Source organism: Tupaia chinensis, unplaced genomic scaffold, assembly GCF_000334495.1.
Source record: "Tupaia chinensis unplaced genomic scaffold, TupChi_1.0 Scaffold000511_1, whole genome shotgun sequence".
Taxonomy (NCBI): Eukaryota; Metazoa; Chordata; class Mammalia; order Scandentia; family Tupaiidae; genus Tupaia; species Tupaia belangeri.
The window spans coordinates 3,045,955-3,059,588 of NW_006160024.1; the positions used below are offsets into that span (position 1 = coordinate 3,045,955).

Here is a 13,634-nt window from a genome sequence, read left to right on the forward strand (position 1 = left end):
ATGTTTTTGGTTGCCTTTTGTTCTCTTATTTCTGTTACGTGTCTTTAGTTTTCCTGGTAGAGCATTCCTTTCAGAACTTTTTGAAGAGTGAATCTGCTATTGGCAAATACTTTCAGGTCTTGTTTATCTGAGAATATTTTTATCCTCTTTTTCCATATGAATATATACTATTTTTATATGCTTTTAGATACAATTTGCTATCATTTTGTTGAGAATTTTTGCATCTATATTCATCAGAGATATTGGTCTATAGTTCCCTTTCTTGTTATATTCTTATCGGTTTTGTGGATGAGGGTGATGGAGGCTTCATAAAGGTGGGGGAGTTCCTTCCTTTTGGATCTTTAGAAATAATTTAAATAGCATGGGGGTTACTTCTTTAAAAGTTTTGTAGCATTCAGAAGTGAAGTCATCAAGCCCAGGTTTTTCTTTGTTTGGTGGTTATTTATTATTGAATAAATCTCATTGCTTGTTATGGGTCTATTCAGGCTTTTTATATCCTCCTGAGTCAATCTTGGTAGATTATATGTGTCCAGGAATTTGCCCATCTCATCCAGGTTTTCTTGTCATTGGTGTCACTCATAATAGTCTCTGATGATTCATATTTCTGTTATGTCTGTTGTAATATTGCCTGTTTAATTGAGAATTTGATTTTCTGGTTCTTTTCTCTCTTCCTCTTAATTAGACTATTTAATGGTGTGTCAATCTTGTTTATCTTTTCAAAGAATCAGCTTTTGGTTTCATTTATTTTTTATATAGTTTCTTTATTTTCCATTTTATTTGTTTCTGCATGAATCATTATCATTTTCTCCTGACATTTTTTGGATTTTAATTAATTAATTAATCAATTTATTTTATATTCATTCACTGAGCATCATCACAGCATACAAAATGTGGTTTCCCATCCAGAATACACTGTATAGTGGCTTAATCATACATGTCAACATAAGGAAATAATTTTCTATTTCTTGTTTCATATGTAGATGTACATATATATTTTTCCCCCTATTTCTAACCCTCTGCTATTTCCTACCCTCCTCCCACACTGTCTCTGGTGTCTATAGTTGCTTTCCCTTCCTTTTTTCCCCCACATTTATTGATTCACAAAATATCTTAATTAATCTAACTACTTTCAATAGCTAGTTCAACTGATATATACATATCTGTGAACATATCTGAGTTTAGGCATGAAACTCTGAGTAGAACAAATATACTATAAAGTAACACCTAGCTTACTGCAGTCATTAAATAGGTATTTTTTAATATATTTTTTAATTTCAAGAAAAGCAATTTTAGTTTTAATAAATCAAAATCAAAAAAATGTTAAGAGATTTGCTCAAGACTTAAAGCCAGGAAACAGGTTAGGATTCTGTTCAAATAGTAGGTACATTAACCTATAGCTCAAGACAAGACAAAAATCCTTAAATCTGGAAAACAAAGCATAGAAGAAAATCAGTAATGTTTTAGTCAAAAGTCATAACATTCTTTCACCAGTGCAGTTTCATGTACTTTATCTTCTGTTGTGGACCCATCTTCCTGTTTAAATTCTGGAAGATAACATTTCAACTCCGGAATTGTTTCTAACATTGAGTTGGCTATTTTCTTAGTTGTTTTTTTAACTCTTATTTCTGTGTGTTTGTATTTAGTTTTCCTGGTATAACACTCCCTTCAGAACTTATCGAAGAGCTAGTCTAGTGTTGGTAAATTCTTTCAGGTTTTGTTTATCTGAGAATGTTCTTGTCTTTTCTTCCCATATGAAGGATAATCTTGCCAGGTGCAGTATTCTTGATTGAAATTGTTTTTTCCTTCAGACTTTGAATATATTTTCCCATTCTTTCCTTACTCGCATTGTTTCTGATGAGAGGTCTGCTGCTAGGCTGATGGGATATCCTTTGTAGGTAACTTGACGTTTCTCTCCTGCCAATCTTAGTATCTTGTCTTTGTCTGTGGTTTTGGTCATTCTGGCTATAATGTGTCTTGGAGAAGATCTTCTTGGGTTTACTCTATTTGGAGTCCTTTGTATTTCTTGAGACTGGGTCTTTGAATGCCTCTGTAGGTTTAGAAATTTTTCTTGCAGGATTTCATGGAATAGATTATCAATGCCCTTATTAGTCTGTTCACTTTCTGGGATACCAATTATCCAGATGTTTGGACGTTTAATGGTATCTAGTATTTCTCGTATATTATCCTCATTTTGGGGGACTATTTTCTCAGTCTTCATGGTGGATTTTTCTAGGCTAGTGATTCTGTCTTCTACATCTGAAATTTGATCTTATGGTATGATCTAGTCTGCTTTTAATACTTTCAAAGGAGGTTTTGATTTCCTGTATTACAGCCTTCATCTCTAATAGTTTCATTTGATTCTTGTTTTTATGGTGTTTATTTCCTCTTTCAGATCTTACAAGAACTTCCTCACCTCCTAGAACTCATCAGCTCTTCTCCTGCATATTCTAGAGGTCATTGTCTCTCTTCTCTTGCATTTCGGTTAGTTTTGTCACTGTGAATATTCTAAATTATTTATCTAACATTTCTGTGATTCCATTGTATTGTCTGTAGATGGTGAGGAGTTATTCTTTTCCCTTGGAGAAGAGATATTTTCTTGTTTTCTCATATTTCTTATGTACCTGTGCTGATTTCTAGTCATCTGATTTTTTTTTTTTTTTTTTTGCTTCTTCCTAATTCTTACAGTTTTATCTGAGCATTCAGAGGCATGCAGGAAGAGGTGATCTGTAATCTCTCTTTCATTCCATTTTTCACTGTTTGTGCATCAGATTCAGTGGGAAATGAGTAATATTCTAACCCTAATAGTATTCAGATATTTGGATACTGTTCACTAAGACCTGTCTAGAAACTCAGTGTGTGGAGGCTGAGCAGCCCAAACAATGAAGTTAAAAGAAAAAGGAAAAGAAAACAAAAGAAGAGGAAAGAAGGAAAAATTAAAAAGTGAAAAAATAAAAAAGAAAGAAAAAAGACAATAAAAAAATTTATATTTTAATTTTAAAAAGGAAAAAAATAAAAACCTTGTGGCACATGTGCAATATTTCACAGCTCAAATTCAGTAGCCATCTCAGAAGGGTCTGAGTTTGTTCCTCTCTTAAATAGGAGGGGGAAATCGCGTGAATTAGCAAGATAAAGGAGGGACTTGAGAGCCCAGAAAATACTTTACCCTAAAAAAAACTTAAAAGTTCCTGAAAGCAATATTTCACAGCTCAAGTTAGTAGCCATCTTCTGGATTTTTTGTTGTTTTTCCAATTCCCTGAGGCATGATGTTAGGTTGTCCATTTGACACCTTTACATCTTTGTCTTATGCACATTAATTGCTGTGAAGTTCCCTCTTATGACTGCTTTTGCGGTGTCCCAAAGATTATGGAAGCTCATTATCATTATCATAGTCATTATCATTTGTTTCTATGAATCTTTTGATTTCAGCCTTAATCTTTTCTGTAGACATGAAGTTATTCAGGAGTAGGTTATTTAGTTTTCTTGTGTTTGTGCATTTTGGAGGGATTTTTCCTGAAACTGATAACAAGTTTAATTCCATCGTGGTCAGAGAAGATGCTGGATATAGTTTGTAAGCCTTTGAATCTATAAACGTTGGTTTTGCTGGTTTTGTGGTCAGTCTTTGGGAAGGTATCATGTGGGGAGTGAGAAAAATGTATGTTTTGTTGTCTTTGGTTTGAAAGTTCTATAGATGTCTGTCAAGTCCATATGATTTATGGTATTGTTTAGGTCCTGAATCTCTTGGCTTACTTTTTGTTTATTGATCTGTCTAAAAGAGATAATGGGGTGTTGGGGTCCCCAACAATTAGTGTGTTGCACTCTATCTCTCCTTTTAGATCTAGCAGTCTTTCCTTCACATATTTGGGGGCTTTTTAACTGGGTGTATAGATATTTATAAGCATTGTATCTTCCTGATGAATTATGCCTTTTGCTATTATATAATGCCCCTCTTTGTCTCTTCTTACAGTTTCTGTGTTAAAGCCTATTTTGTCTGAAATCAGTGTCACAACTCTTGCTCTTTTTTGGTTTCCGTTTGCATGGAATATCTTTTTCCAGCCCTTCACTTTTAGACTATGTATGTCTTTATCCATGAGGTGGGCTTCTTGTAGGCAGCAGACAGAGGGTTTCTATTTTTTTTTGTTAATCCATTCAGCCAGCCTGTGTTTCTCTGTTGGAGAATTTAAATGATTAATATTCAATGTTATTATTGATATTTTTGGACTTGTTCCCATCGTTAAGTTGGCCATATTCTTGGGGGGGTGGTTTGTTCTCTTATTTTTGTCTGTCTTTAGTTTTCTTGATATAGCATTCCCTTTAGGACTTCTTGAAGAGCTGGTCTGGAGTTGGTAAATTTTTTCAGGTTTTGTTTATTTGAAAATGTTTTTATCTTTTCTTTCTATATGAAGGATAATCATGCCAGGTATAGTAATCTTGGTTGAAATTGTTTTTCCATCAATACTTTGAATATATTTCCCCATTCTTTCCTTGCTTGCATTGTTTCTTTTTTTTTTTTTTTTTTGAGGGATTTTCACTGTAGGGGGCGGGGGGTTGCCGACCATAGAGACAGAGAGACAGAAAGCAAGAAATCACCCCCCAGGGGGGATGGCCATGCCGCAATCTCTTCTCCATTCTCCTCTCAGGATCTTGGGCATGCACACACACGTGCCCAGCATGAGTTTAAGCCACCGGGTCCAGGACTCGAACCGCAGTCGGCAACATGGGAGTCCAGGGACACAGCCATAATGCTAACTGCTGTTCCCACTTACATTGTTTCTGATGAGAGGTCTGGTGGTAGCCTGGCGGGATAACCTTTGTAAATAACGACATTTCTCTCTTGCCAATTTTAGTATTTTGCCTTTGTCTTTGGTTTTGGTCAATCTGGCTATGATGTGCCATGGAAAGGATCTTCTTGGGTCACTTCTGTTTGAGGTTCTTTGTATTTTGATGGCCTCAAAATTTGAGTACTTCTCTTAACTTGGAAAGTTTTCTTCCAGAATTTCTTCCAGAATAGATTATCCATGCACTCATTAGTTTCTTCACCTTCTGGGATACCAATTATTTGGATGTTTGGGCATTTAATTGTATCTAGTATTTCTCATGTATTGTCCTCATTTTTTTTGGCTATTTTTTCAAGTTTTTTCTTGGTGATTTTTCCTAGGTCAAAGGTTTTTGCCTTCTACCTCTGAGATTTGATCTTCTGCATGATCTAACTTGCTTTGAATACTTTCAAGGGAGGTTTTGAATTCCTGTATTACAACCTTCATTTCTATCAGATCTGTTTGATTCTTTTTTATGGTGTCTAATTCTTCTTTCATATCATGGAAGGACTTTCTCATCTCCTGGAGTTCAATGTCTCTTTTCTCTTTCATCTCAAAAAATTTTGTCACCATAAATACTCTAAATTCTTTTCCTGACATTTCAGTAATAGCCTCTAATTTTTCCACACTTGGAGACAAGTTGCTATGTTCCCTTGTTGGAAACTTATTACATGGTTCTCTCCTCCTTGAGGCTGTTCTTTGACTTTTAATTATTTGGCAATGTATTAACTTTTGGCTAATTTGTTGAAGGTTTCTGTAACTGTGAGCTCGTATGTTTCTCTTAACTGTGAAATAATTCTGTGCTAATTTCTTCCTTCTACTATGTTTTCCAATGTGGTAACCACTGGAGTAGTTTTGAGATCCGATTTATGAAAAGGAGTTTCTTTCTTTTTGCAGCAGATTCAGTGGAGGAGTGGAGATTTCTCCAAGCCTCACAGTCTTCAGATGTTTGACTACTATGCACCTAGACCTGGCTTTTCTAGCTTCTGGAGTCTGGAAGAAGAGGGGGACTGGCTGGGGCTTCACAGCAGTGATTGCTGGGCCCAGAAAAGGGCAACACATGCCTGAGATGGAGATGCCTGTGCAAAAAAACTGTTGTGATTTTTTAAAAGCATTAGTGAATATGGTTTTTGAAAAATTGTTTTCATGATAGAAAACACATATGCACGCATGAGAGTGAGAGAGAGGGTCCAAGAGAGAGACAGAGAGAGAGAAGCGCTCTTGATAGGATCTCATCCCATCATGTTGCCCTTTCCCAGCCTTCTGGAGCACCAGGATCTTGGGCCTACACAATGTCACAACATGTTTTCGGGCCAGCTTGGGATCTGAACCTGTGGTTGGCCATGTGGCTTCCAGTACTGAAATTTAGTTTGTCCTCTATTATGCCACCAGGCTGGGCCTCTGTTGTGATTTTTGAGATGAAAGTTCTCTCCCTACGATATAATTTACTTAACAGTTTTCTTTGAATACATATACTTTTAAAACTACATAAAGTAGGCCTTATCTACTTTAACTTGTTCCTAAGCATAAACATCCATGGAATTACAGGTTTGCTGTGCCAGTTGCATTTTTTTCTAACGCACATTCAAGTAAGTACTTAACTGTTAACTGTGGCCATGAAATATATCGCATGTCCACTTAGGCAAGCACAGCTTCAAATTTGTGCATGCCTGGAAGAGGCAATGTTGGAGCAGGTGCTTCTTCCCAACCTGTGAGGGGAGGAAAACACTCTTTTCCTCTACCCTCTTAGGTTTAGTGACCAGGATCTGTCAATTAACCTGACAAAACACAGGCTAATAGGTGAGAAAGGTTTATTCCTATACACACAGAAGCCAACACAAAAAGTGACTGGCATATTGAATGGTTAACGTTAAAGGCTTGCATAACCTAGTAGGGGAAGGGGAGAGGGGAGAAAACAGGTTTCTTTAGGAAAAACAGATGGGCTTTTAGAAGAACAAGTGAGAGATAACGTTTGTGATAAGTTTTGTCTGTACAGATATGAGTCGTCTTTCTGTCTCCTTCAGAGCCATAAAACTTTCCTGGAGACAGGGCTTAGGGTGGATTTTATTTCTGTTCTCCCTTCTGGGAGTAGATTTGTCCTGAGGAAGGGATTTATGCCGAGCTTATTTTCCAGAAGTTGCTGGTTTTGATTATAATAAGGGAAGTGCTGAGTTTTTTCCTGTGTCTCTGTTGAAACTCAAATGTCTTCCATTTAAAATAGTCTTCATATCAAACATATGAGTCCAGGGGGGACCCCCACACCACACTAGGTGGTGACTGCAAAGAGTCAAGAATAATAAATACTTTTGCAGACTTTCTCAAGCTCTCACAGACCCATAGTAATTTTCAGCTTGTCCTGGAAATGAGTGACAGAAGTTGTCAAAGTATCTCCTCGTCTTTAAAGTGAGCAGAGAAATTCAATTAGTACCTAATCCAATACATTTAGTTTTCTAATACCATCATTATTTTTGCTGATGAGAAACAGAATACATATCAATTTTAAAATTGAAGTACATACCAACCAACCAAAATGTATTTAAAATCCTGGATACTGTTACCATGCATAAATAGTTACTATCAATTTTTGATGTTTCATTGACTAAAAATACAAAATGCTTTTAAAAAATTATAATCAAGCCTAGTGGTTGGTGTGCTGATTAAGGCAACTGAGTTCCACATGGTGACAGTACTCTTGGAGACCCGGACCTGGTAGCTTGAAAAATATGCTGGGCAGGGAACCAGCAGTTAGCGTAATGGCTATGTCGCTGGACTCCCACGTAGCCGACAGCGGTTCATGTCCCGGACCCGGTGGCTTAAAACTCACGCCGGGCGTGTGTGCGTGCGTGCCCAAGATCCCAAGAGGAGAATGGAGGAGAAGGGATTGCGGCGTGACCATCCCCCCTGGGGGGTGATTTCTCGCTTTCTGTCTCTATGTCTCTCTCTGTCTGTCTGGCGAGCGCACGCGCCCTACAGTGAAAATCTCTCAAAAAAAAAAAAATGCTGGGCACATATGTATGTGTGTGTGTGTGTGTGTGTGTGTGTGTGTGTCCAAAATCCCAAGAGGAGAATGGAGAAGAGTGTACTGTGGCATAGCCATCCCCCCCATGGAGGGGGGTGTTGTCTCACTTTCCCTGTGTTTCTCTCTGTTTCTCTTTGGTAAGCTCATGTACCCTATAACAAATTATGAAAGAAAGAAGGAAAAAGAAAGTGATCCTATGAATATTTAGTTTTCTTAATAATACGCTATGAGAATCTTTGAACTTCATTAAATACTCCTCAAAAACAAGGTAGCTGAACTTTGCCTAGGTTCACAAAATGGCTAATGTGGCCTTACCATAATCTATTAATCAAATTTCTTATTGTGGATGTTGAGGTTGTAAGCATTTTTGCCATTATAAATAACTGCATGTACTTGTGTTTATGGGTGCATTGTTCTGTGGGTGCAGATGTTTTATGGGTGCATTCTGGTGCTACAGGCTGGGAATGGAGGTAAATAACTGCAGAACCCAACTAATGGCTCACATGAGAGGGACAGCTTGTGGCAAGTGACTGTAGAGAAAATACTCGTCTAAATAACAGAGGTGGGGGGCCAGCCCCTAGCACAGCAGCAGATAGCTGTGCAGAGGAAGCTGGATCCCAGATGGCTGGCCAGAGGAAGCCAAAGCACATATGGCTGGCCAGGGTTAGAGTCTCAGCAGTGCTATCCGCTTGAAAGGCTTGGAAAACATGCCGAGTGTGTGGATGGCTTGTCCAGGATAGTGACAAGAGGGGAAAGGTTTGTGTCTTGACTGATGCCATTGGGGGTTGCTCTCTCTCTCTCTTTGTCTCTCTGTTGTGTGGGTGCATGCACCCTCTGGTATTTAAGAAAATAAAAAAAAAGACACAGTCAGTACAGTAGGTTCTGATTCTGGGTCTGCTTGAAAACATGCCTGGTGCCCGGTATATGCACAGATGCACACTGATGACCTGGAGGGCCAGGGAAGGAGATCGTAGCGAGATGAGACTTTGTCTAGGGTGCTTCTCTCTCTCTTTTTCTCATACGCATGCTCTCTATCATGAATAAAATAAATAAAATTAAACAAAACAAAACACACACTTAGTTGGGAGAGAGACGAGGAAGGAGCCTTGGCAGAGAAAGTCTAGGGTGGAGTTTCGCACTGGGCAGATGAGAGCTAGGAGTTGCAGCCATAAATCTCCCATTTTCGTCCACTATCAAATGCCAGGGTCTTTTTTTTTTTTAATGGCTGAATGGTATTCCATGGAGTATATGTGCCATATTTTCTCAATTTTTCATTCTTTTGTTTGTGGACACTTGGGTTGCTTCCATGTCTTAGCAGTTGTGAATAATGCTTCAATAAACAGAGATGTGCAAGCACTTTTTCAACTGAGTGCTCTCCTGTCCTTTGGGTAGATACCCAGGAGTGGAGTTGTTGGATCATATGGTAGTTCTATAGGTAGATCTTTGAGGACCTTCCACATTTTTTTCCACTGCATTCCTGACCTCTGTTGCAGAAACAGAGTGTTTCATTTGAGTGGCCACAGGCAAGGCAGGGATGATCTCCTACAGCTGCTGTACCCGCCATGGGACTGGGCAACCACATGCAGAGATAGAAGTCTGTCGTTCACTGTTGTAATCACTTCCTGCCCTCCTCCAGGAAACCGAGGGCAGACAGATGCATCACAAAAGTATGTGTTGGGAGGTTGGTGTGATGTTACTGTTGGACTGTTCTGCCTTTGCTCTTCCCCTGCCTCTAGGAGACATCTCCCTCACAATGTTCTAAGACTATAGGCATTAAGGAGGGGGCACCTTTGGGCCCTGCCAGGTGCTCAATTATTGGAAGCCTTTGTGGCCCCAGCCCTGCTCCCCACCCTACCTTCAACTATCTGTCCTGATACCCCGGGAGCCACCCACATGGCCAGGTCAGTCTGGCTCTCAGGATTCATAAAACATCTAATGTGATGAAGGAGGCAGGTATCCTCCTGTTTGTCTTCCAGAGGATGTAGGCTTGTAGTTGTTGCAGGTCTGGGAGGGACTAAGGCTTTGATGGAAAAGGAGCATGTAGCTGCCTTTACCCCTAGCCTTCTCTAAAGGAAAGAACTGTAATTAATTTATTTTGAGTTTTTGTGATATGGTCCATGCACTATGGAAGAGAAATAGAGAGGTAGAGACAGAGAAATCACCCCCTTGTGAGGCTGACTGTGCTGCAAGTCCTTCTTCATGCTCTTCTTGGGATTTGGGCATGCATGCACACGTGTCTGGTGGATTTTCAAACTGCTGGGTCCAGGACTCAAACCATGTAGTAGGCTATGTGGGACCCACCTACTTTAACCTCAACATCACCTGCTGGCCCCCAAAGGGGAGAACTTTTATGAAGAGAAATTCAGGGGCACAGGAGCTAATGGCATAGAGGACCTGCTGGATGTCAGCACTGCGAGGTCCACAGTCAAACACAGTTACAAGTCAGGTACCAGGACCTCTTCCTTTGCTGCCTCCCAGGAGGGGCACACAGTGTGCTGAAGTCTCCAGGGCTCCTCTCCCGGCTGGCAGGCTTCCCTCCTCCTTCTGTGCTTTGTGCTGAGCAGCCACATGGCCTCCTGTGCTGAGCAGTTTCCTCAGCCAGCAAACAGGAAGCAGCTCACCTCAAAGAAGCCAGGAGGGACACCTGGATGTGCTGCATGTCGGTGACTGTGTGCCTCCTTCCATGTGGTCAGGTCAGGAGCCGCGGGTCCTCTGGGCCCTGGAGAGGGAGACAGTAAGCTGGGGAGGGACCCCAGCAGTAGGTGAGAGGTGCAGCAGGTCAAAGTTCACTGCTGGCAGCTAGGGCTCAGGGGCAGGAGTCACAGCACCCCCTGAGCTGGGGGCCCTCTTTGCTTGTGTCAAGGCATCCACCATCTAAACTTCTGCTCACTGTGGTCTTGAAAAGGAGATGAATTGTAGGAGACAGAACAGCTGGGGACTCCAGGCATCTGGGAAGTTCACCTAGAAGTTTGGTGTAAGCAGGAACCCCCCCTTAGCAACATCTGACACCCCCAGCAAACACATATACATGTTGTCCTGTGCAAGACCCATTGCCTGGAAGGAAGGAGGGGAGTTAGGCTCCATTCCCCATCATTTTGTCTCAAAGTGACAAAGGAAGAGAAGATGAGCAGGCCTTTATTCACTCATCAAATGCCAGTGGCACAGCTGTGAGCCAGGTACTGTGTGGCAGAGTGGAGTAGTCCCCAGCCAAGGGGAAGATGGAGACCCCTAAACAAGCAGAAGGGCCAGAGCCTGGTCTGGGGAGGAGGACAGATCCACAGCACCTCCCCTGACCAGTGTTATTCCAGTCAAGGGGAATCACTGGAGAGGCTGGATTGCAGTGGACAGAGCACAGAGTGGAAGAGGTGGCCCTCTGCTCCATCTAATCTGGCTTCACCTCATGGTCACTTGGCTTCTGTCACCACCATCCCTCCACTCTGCAACTGCTCTTGTCCAAAACCTTCATATGGCTGTGATTAATGATCAGTCACTTTTGCTTTTTATCTTTCTCAACTTCATAGCAGCATTCGACAAAGCCGACCACTTCCTCCTTCTGGAGTAACCTCCACTCTTGTCTTCTGTGGCAGCTACCTTTCTACATGCTTCTCTTACCTTCTTGACAGTCCCTTGTCCCATGCAGACTTCTCCCCTCCAGTCCTGGTGGGTCCCACCTTCCCAACCTCCCCTCCACACCCCTCAAACTAGGTCCTGCTGTCCCATAGGCGTGTGTGTGTGCCCATAAGTTCTAGCTTCCTCCTTGAATCTCTCACAGCTCCAACTCAGTACTTTAAAGATCGATCCCTTGATTTTCTCTCCCTAAGCCTCATAGCGCCAATTCTTTCCTAGTTCAGCAAATACCTTTATGACCGCCTGTCCAGTTGCTCGAAGCAGAAATCTGGAAGTGGTCCTCGACTTCTCCCCAGATGAATTAAGTGGCAAGTGCTACCAGCCATCCTTGTGCAGATCCCGAGTCTTATGCCTGCCCTTCTCCACCATCTCCATCCCTGTCCAAGCCATAGCCTCTCTCACCTGGCCTCCCATAGCCTCCTGACTGGCTGCCTTATTCCGTTCTTCATATAGCATGCCGATGATCTTGAAAGCAAATACACAAATGCTCCCTGGCCTGTCATTTTCTCCACTTAAAATGCACCCTGGCTTACATTTGGGGAGCACCATGATATCTGGCCTGCCCCTCCTGGCCCTATCTCCTCCCACTCCCTGGCCTGCTCTCTGTTCCCTGGACACTTGGACACCTTTCCAGCCTCAAGTAAAAAATTAGACATGGAATTCCTTCAATATGGACAGTCTCTTGCTGGCTCCTGGTCACCTACATATAACATACCTCCATAGAAGCCTCCCCTATTGGAATAAGCTCCCCTGCTGCTCTCTCAGTTCTGAATACTCCTTCCCCACATTCCTCACCATCTATACTAAGGTGCTGATTAATTGGTTCACTTGTTTGCTCTCTGTTTCTGTCCCTAGATTGGAAGCTCCCTGAGACCTACCAATGGGTAGCTTGTAGCATCGCAACTCCCTTAAGAAGGGCTTGAGCCATGATAACAGCCCAGAGATGCTAGAGGGAGTGAGACTTGAGGGGAGGGTTTACATTTAGACCTTGGTGATGTTAGGTTTCTAGTTCATACAGTTAGACAGAGTTATACAGACCCAAACACAAGAGAAGGAGCTGCTTGGGAGAGAGAATGGGCCATGTTTTCATAATAAGGATCACAGGGCTTGTGGTGCTTGTGAGATGAGCCTGCCCGTAACATTTGTTAGCCCCAGAAAGTGATCCCTGGAGGGTTCCATCGATATGTCTGAATATGTACACCCTATAAGTGATGCTGGCCAACTATCATAACAAGTGTGTCCTAGTCTCCTACCATTTTTTTTTTTTTGGTTGGTATTGTCAGAGGGCATGTGTGCTTGTCAGAGAGAGAGAGAGAGAGAGAGAGAGAGAGAGGGAGAGAGAGAAGCATCCCCCGACAGGGCATGGTCACATCATAATCCTTTTTCTTCCATCTCTCCATCCTGTCATGACTTTGGCCCGCGTGCATACCTGGCAAAGATTTGAACTGTGATCAGCTGTGCCAGATCACGCTTTCCATGTATGACATTTAACCACTGCACTACAGAGCCCGCTCCTATTCTCCTAGGGTAATTCTCCTACCTTCCACCCTAATAATGGCCTGAAGGTCCAGGTTTCTATTAGGATTCCCAGCCTTTTCTGAATGTAGGTGCTGCAGCCTAGCCCACTCTAGCTTTCAGCACCTCCTCCTCCCTTCCCCACTCTGGCTCCGTATCATGTGTGCACAAGGGTAGGCCCATGGGTGCAAGTCTTGTCCACCCCTTCCTGCCCCTGCCAATAGCAGTCTTGTTCCCCTCACTCCTCAGTCTGGGGCTGCACAGAGCAGCAGCTCAGTGTGACCATGGAGGAGCAGGCCACACTAGTCCTAGAAGCAGAGTATTCTGGGATCCCGGACACCCAGAGTGTGGGAAAAGGGGGTGCATAGGCTCTAGGAAGCACGCCCCTGTGGATTCCTTGTGCTATGGAAAGGGGTACAGCTGGAGGAGGTTGGAGCTGAAGCCAGACCCACTGGACTGTGGGCTGGGTGGTTGATCTGGAGGCCCTGCTACTATGGACATGCAGTGGAGGAGCCTTCGGGCAGTTGGGTTTATGAGGACTGGAGCACAGCGTGGGGCAGGGGTCTGTGGACTCTCAGCGTGGTAGTAAAAGCTGAAGAAGTAGACTGTACACACAGAGAAGAGAATGGTACAGAGGATGTGGCTCCCCCCCCGCCCCT

General features: G+C 42.3%; 1 protein-coding gene across 2 annotated transcripts in view; it reads left to right on the forward strand.

Annotated features, from left to right (window-relative positions):
• Positions 1-13,634, forward strand: part of PSD4 (pleckstrin and Sec7 domain containing 4) — a 72,330-nt gene that overhangs the window by 27,740 nt on the left and 30,956 nt on the right. The window lies entirely within an intron of this gene.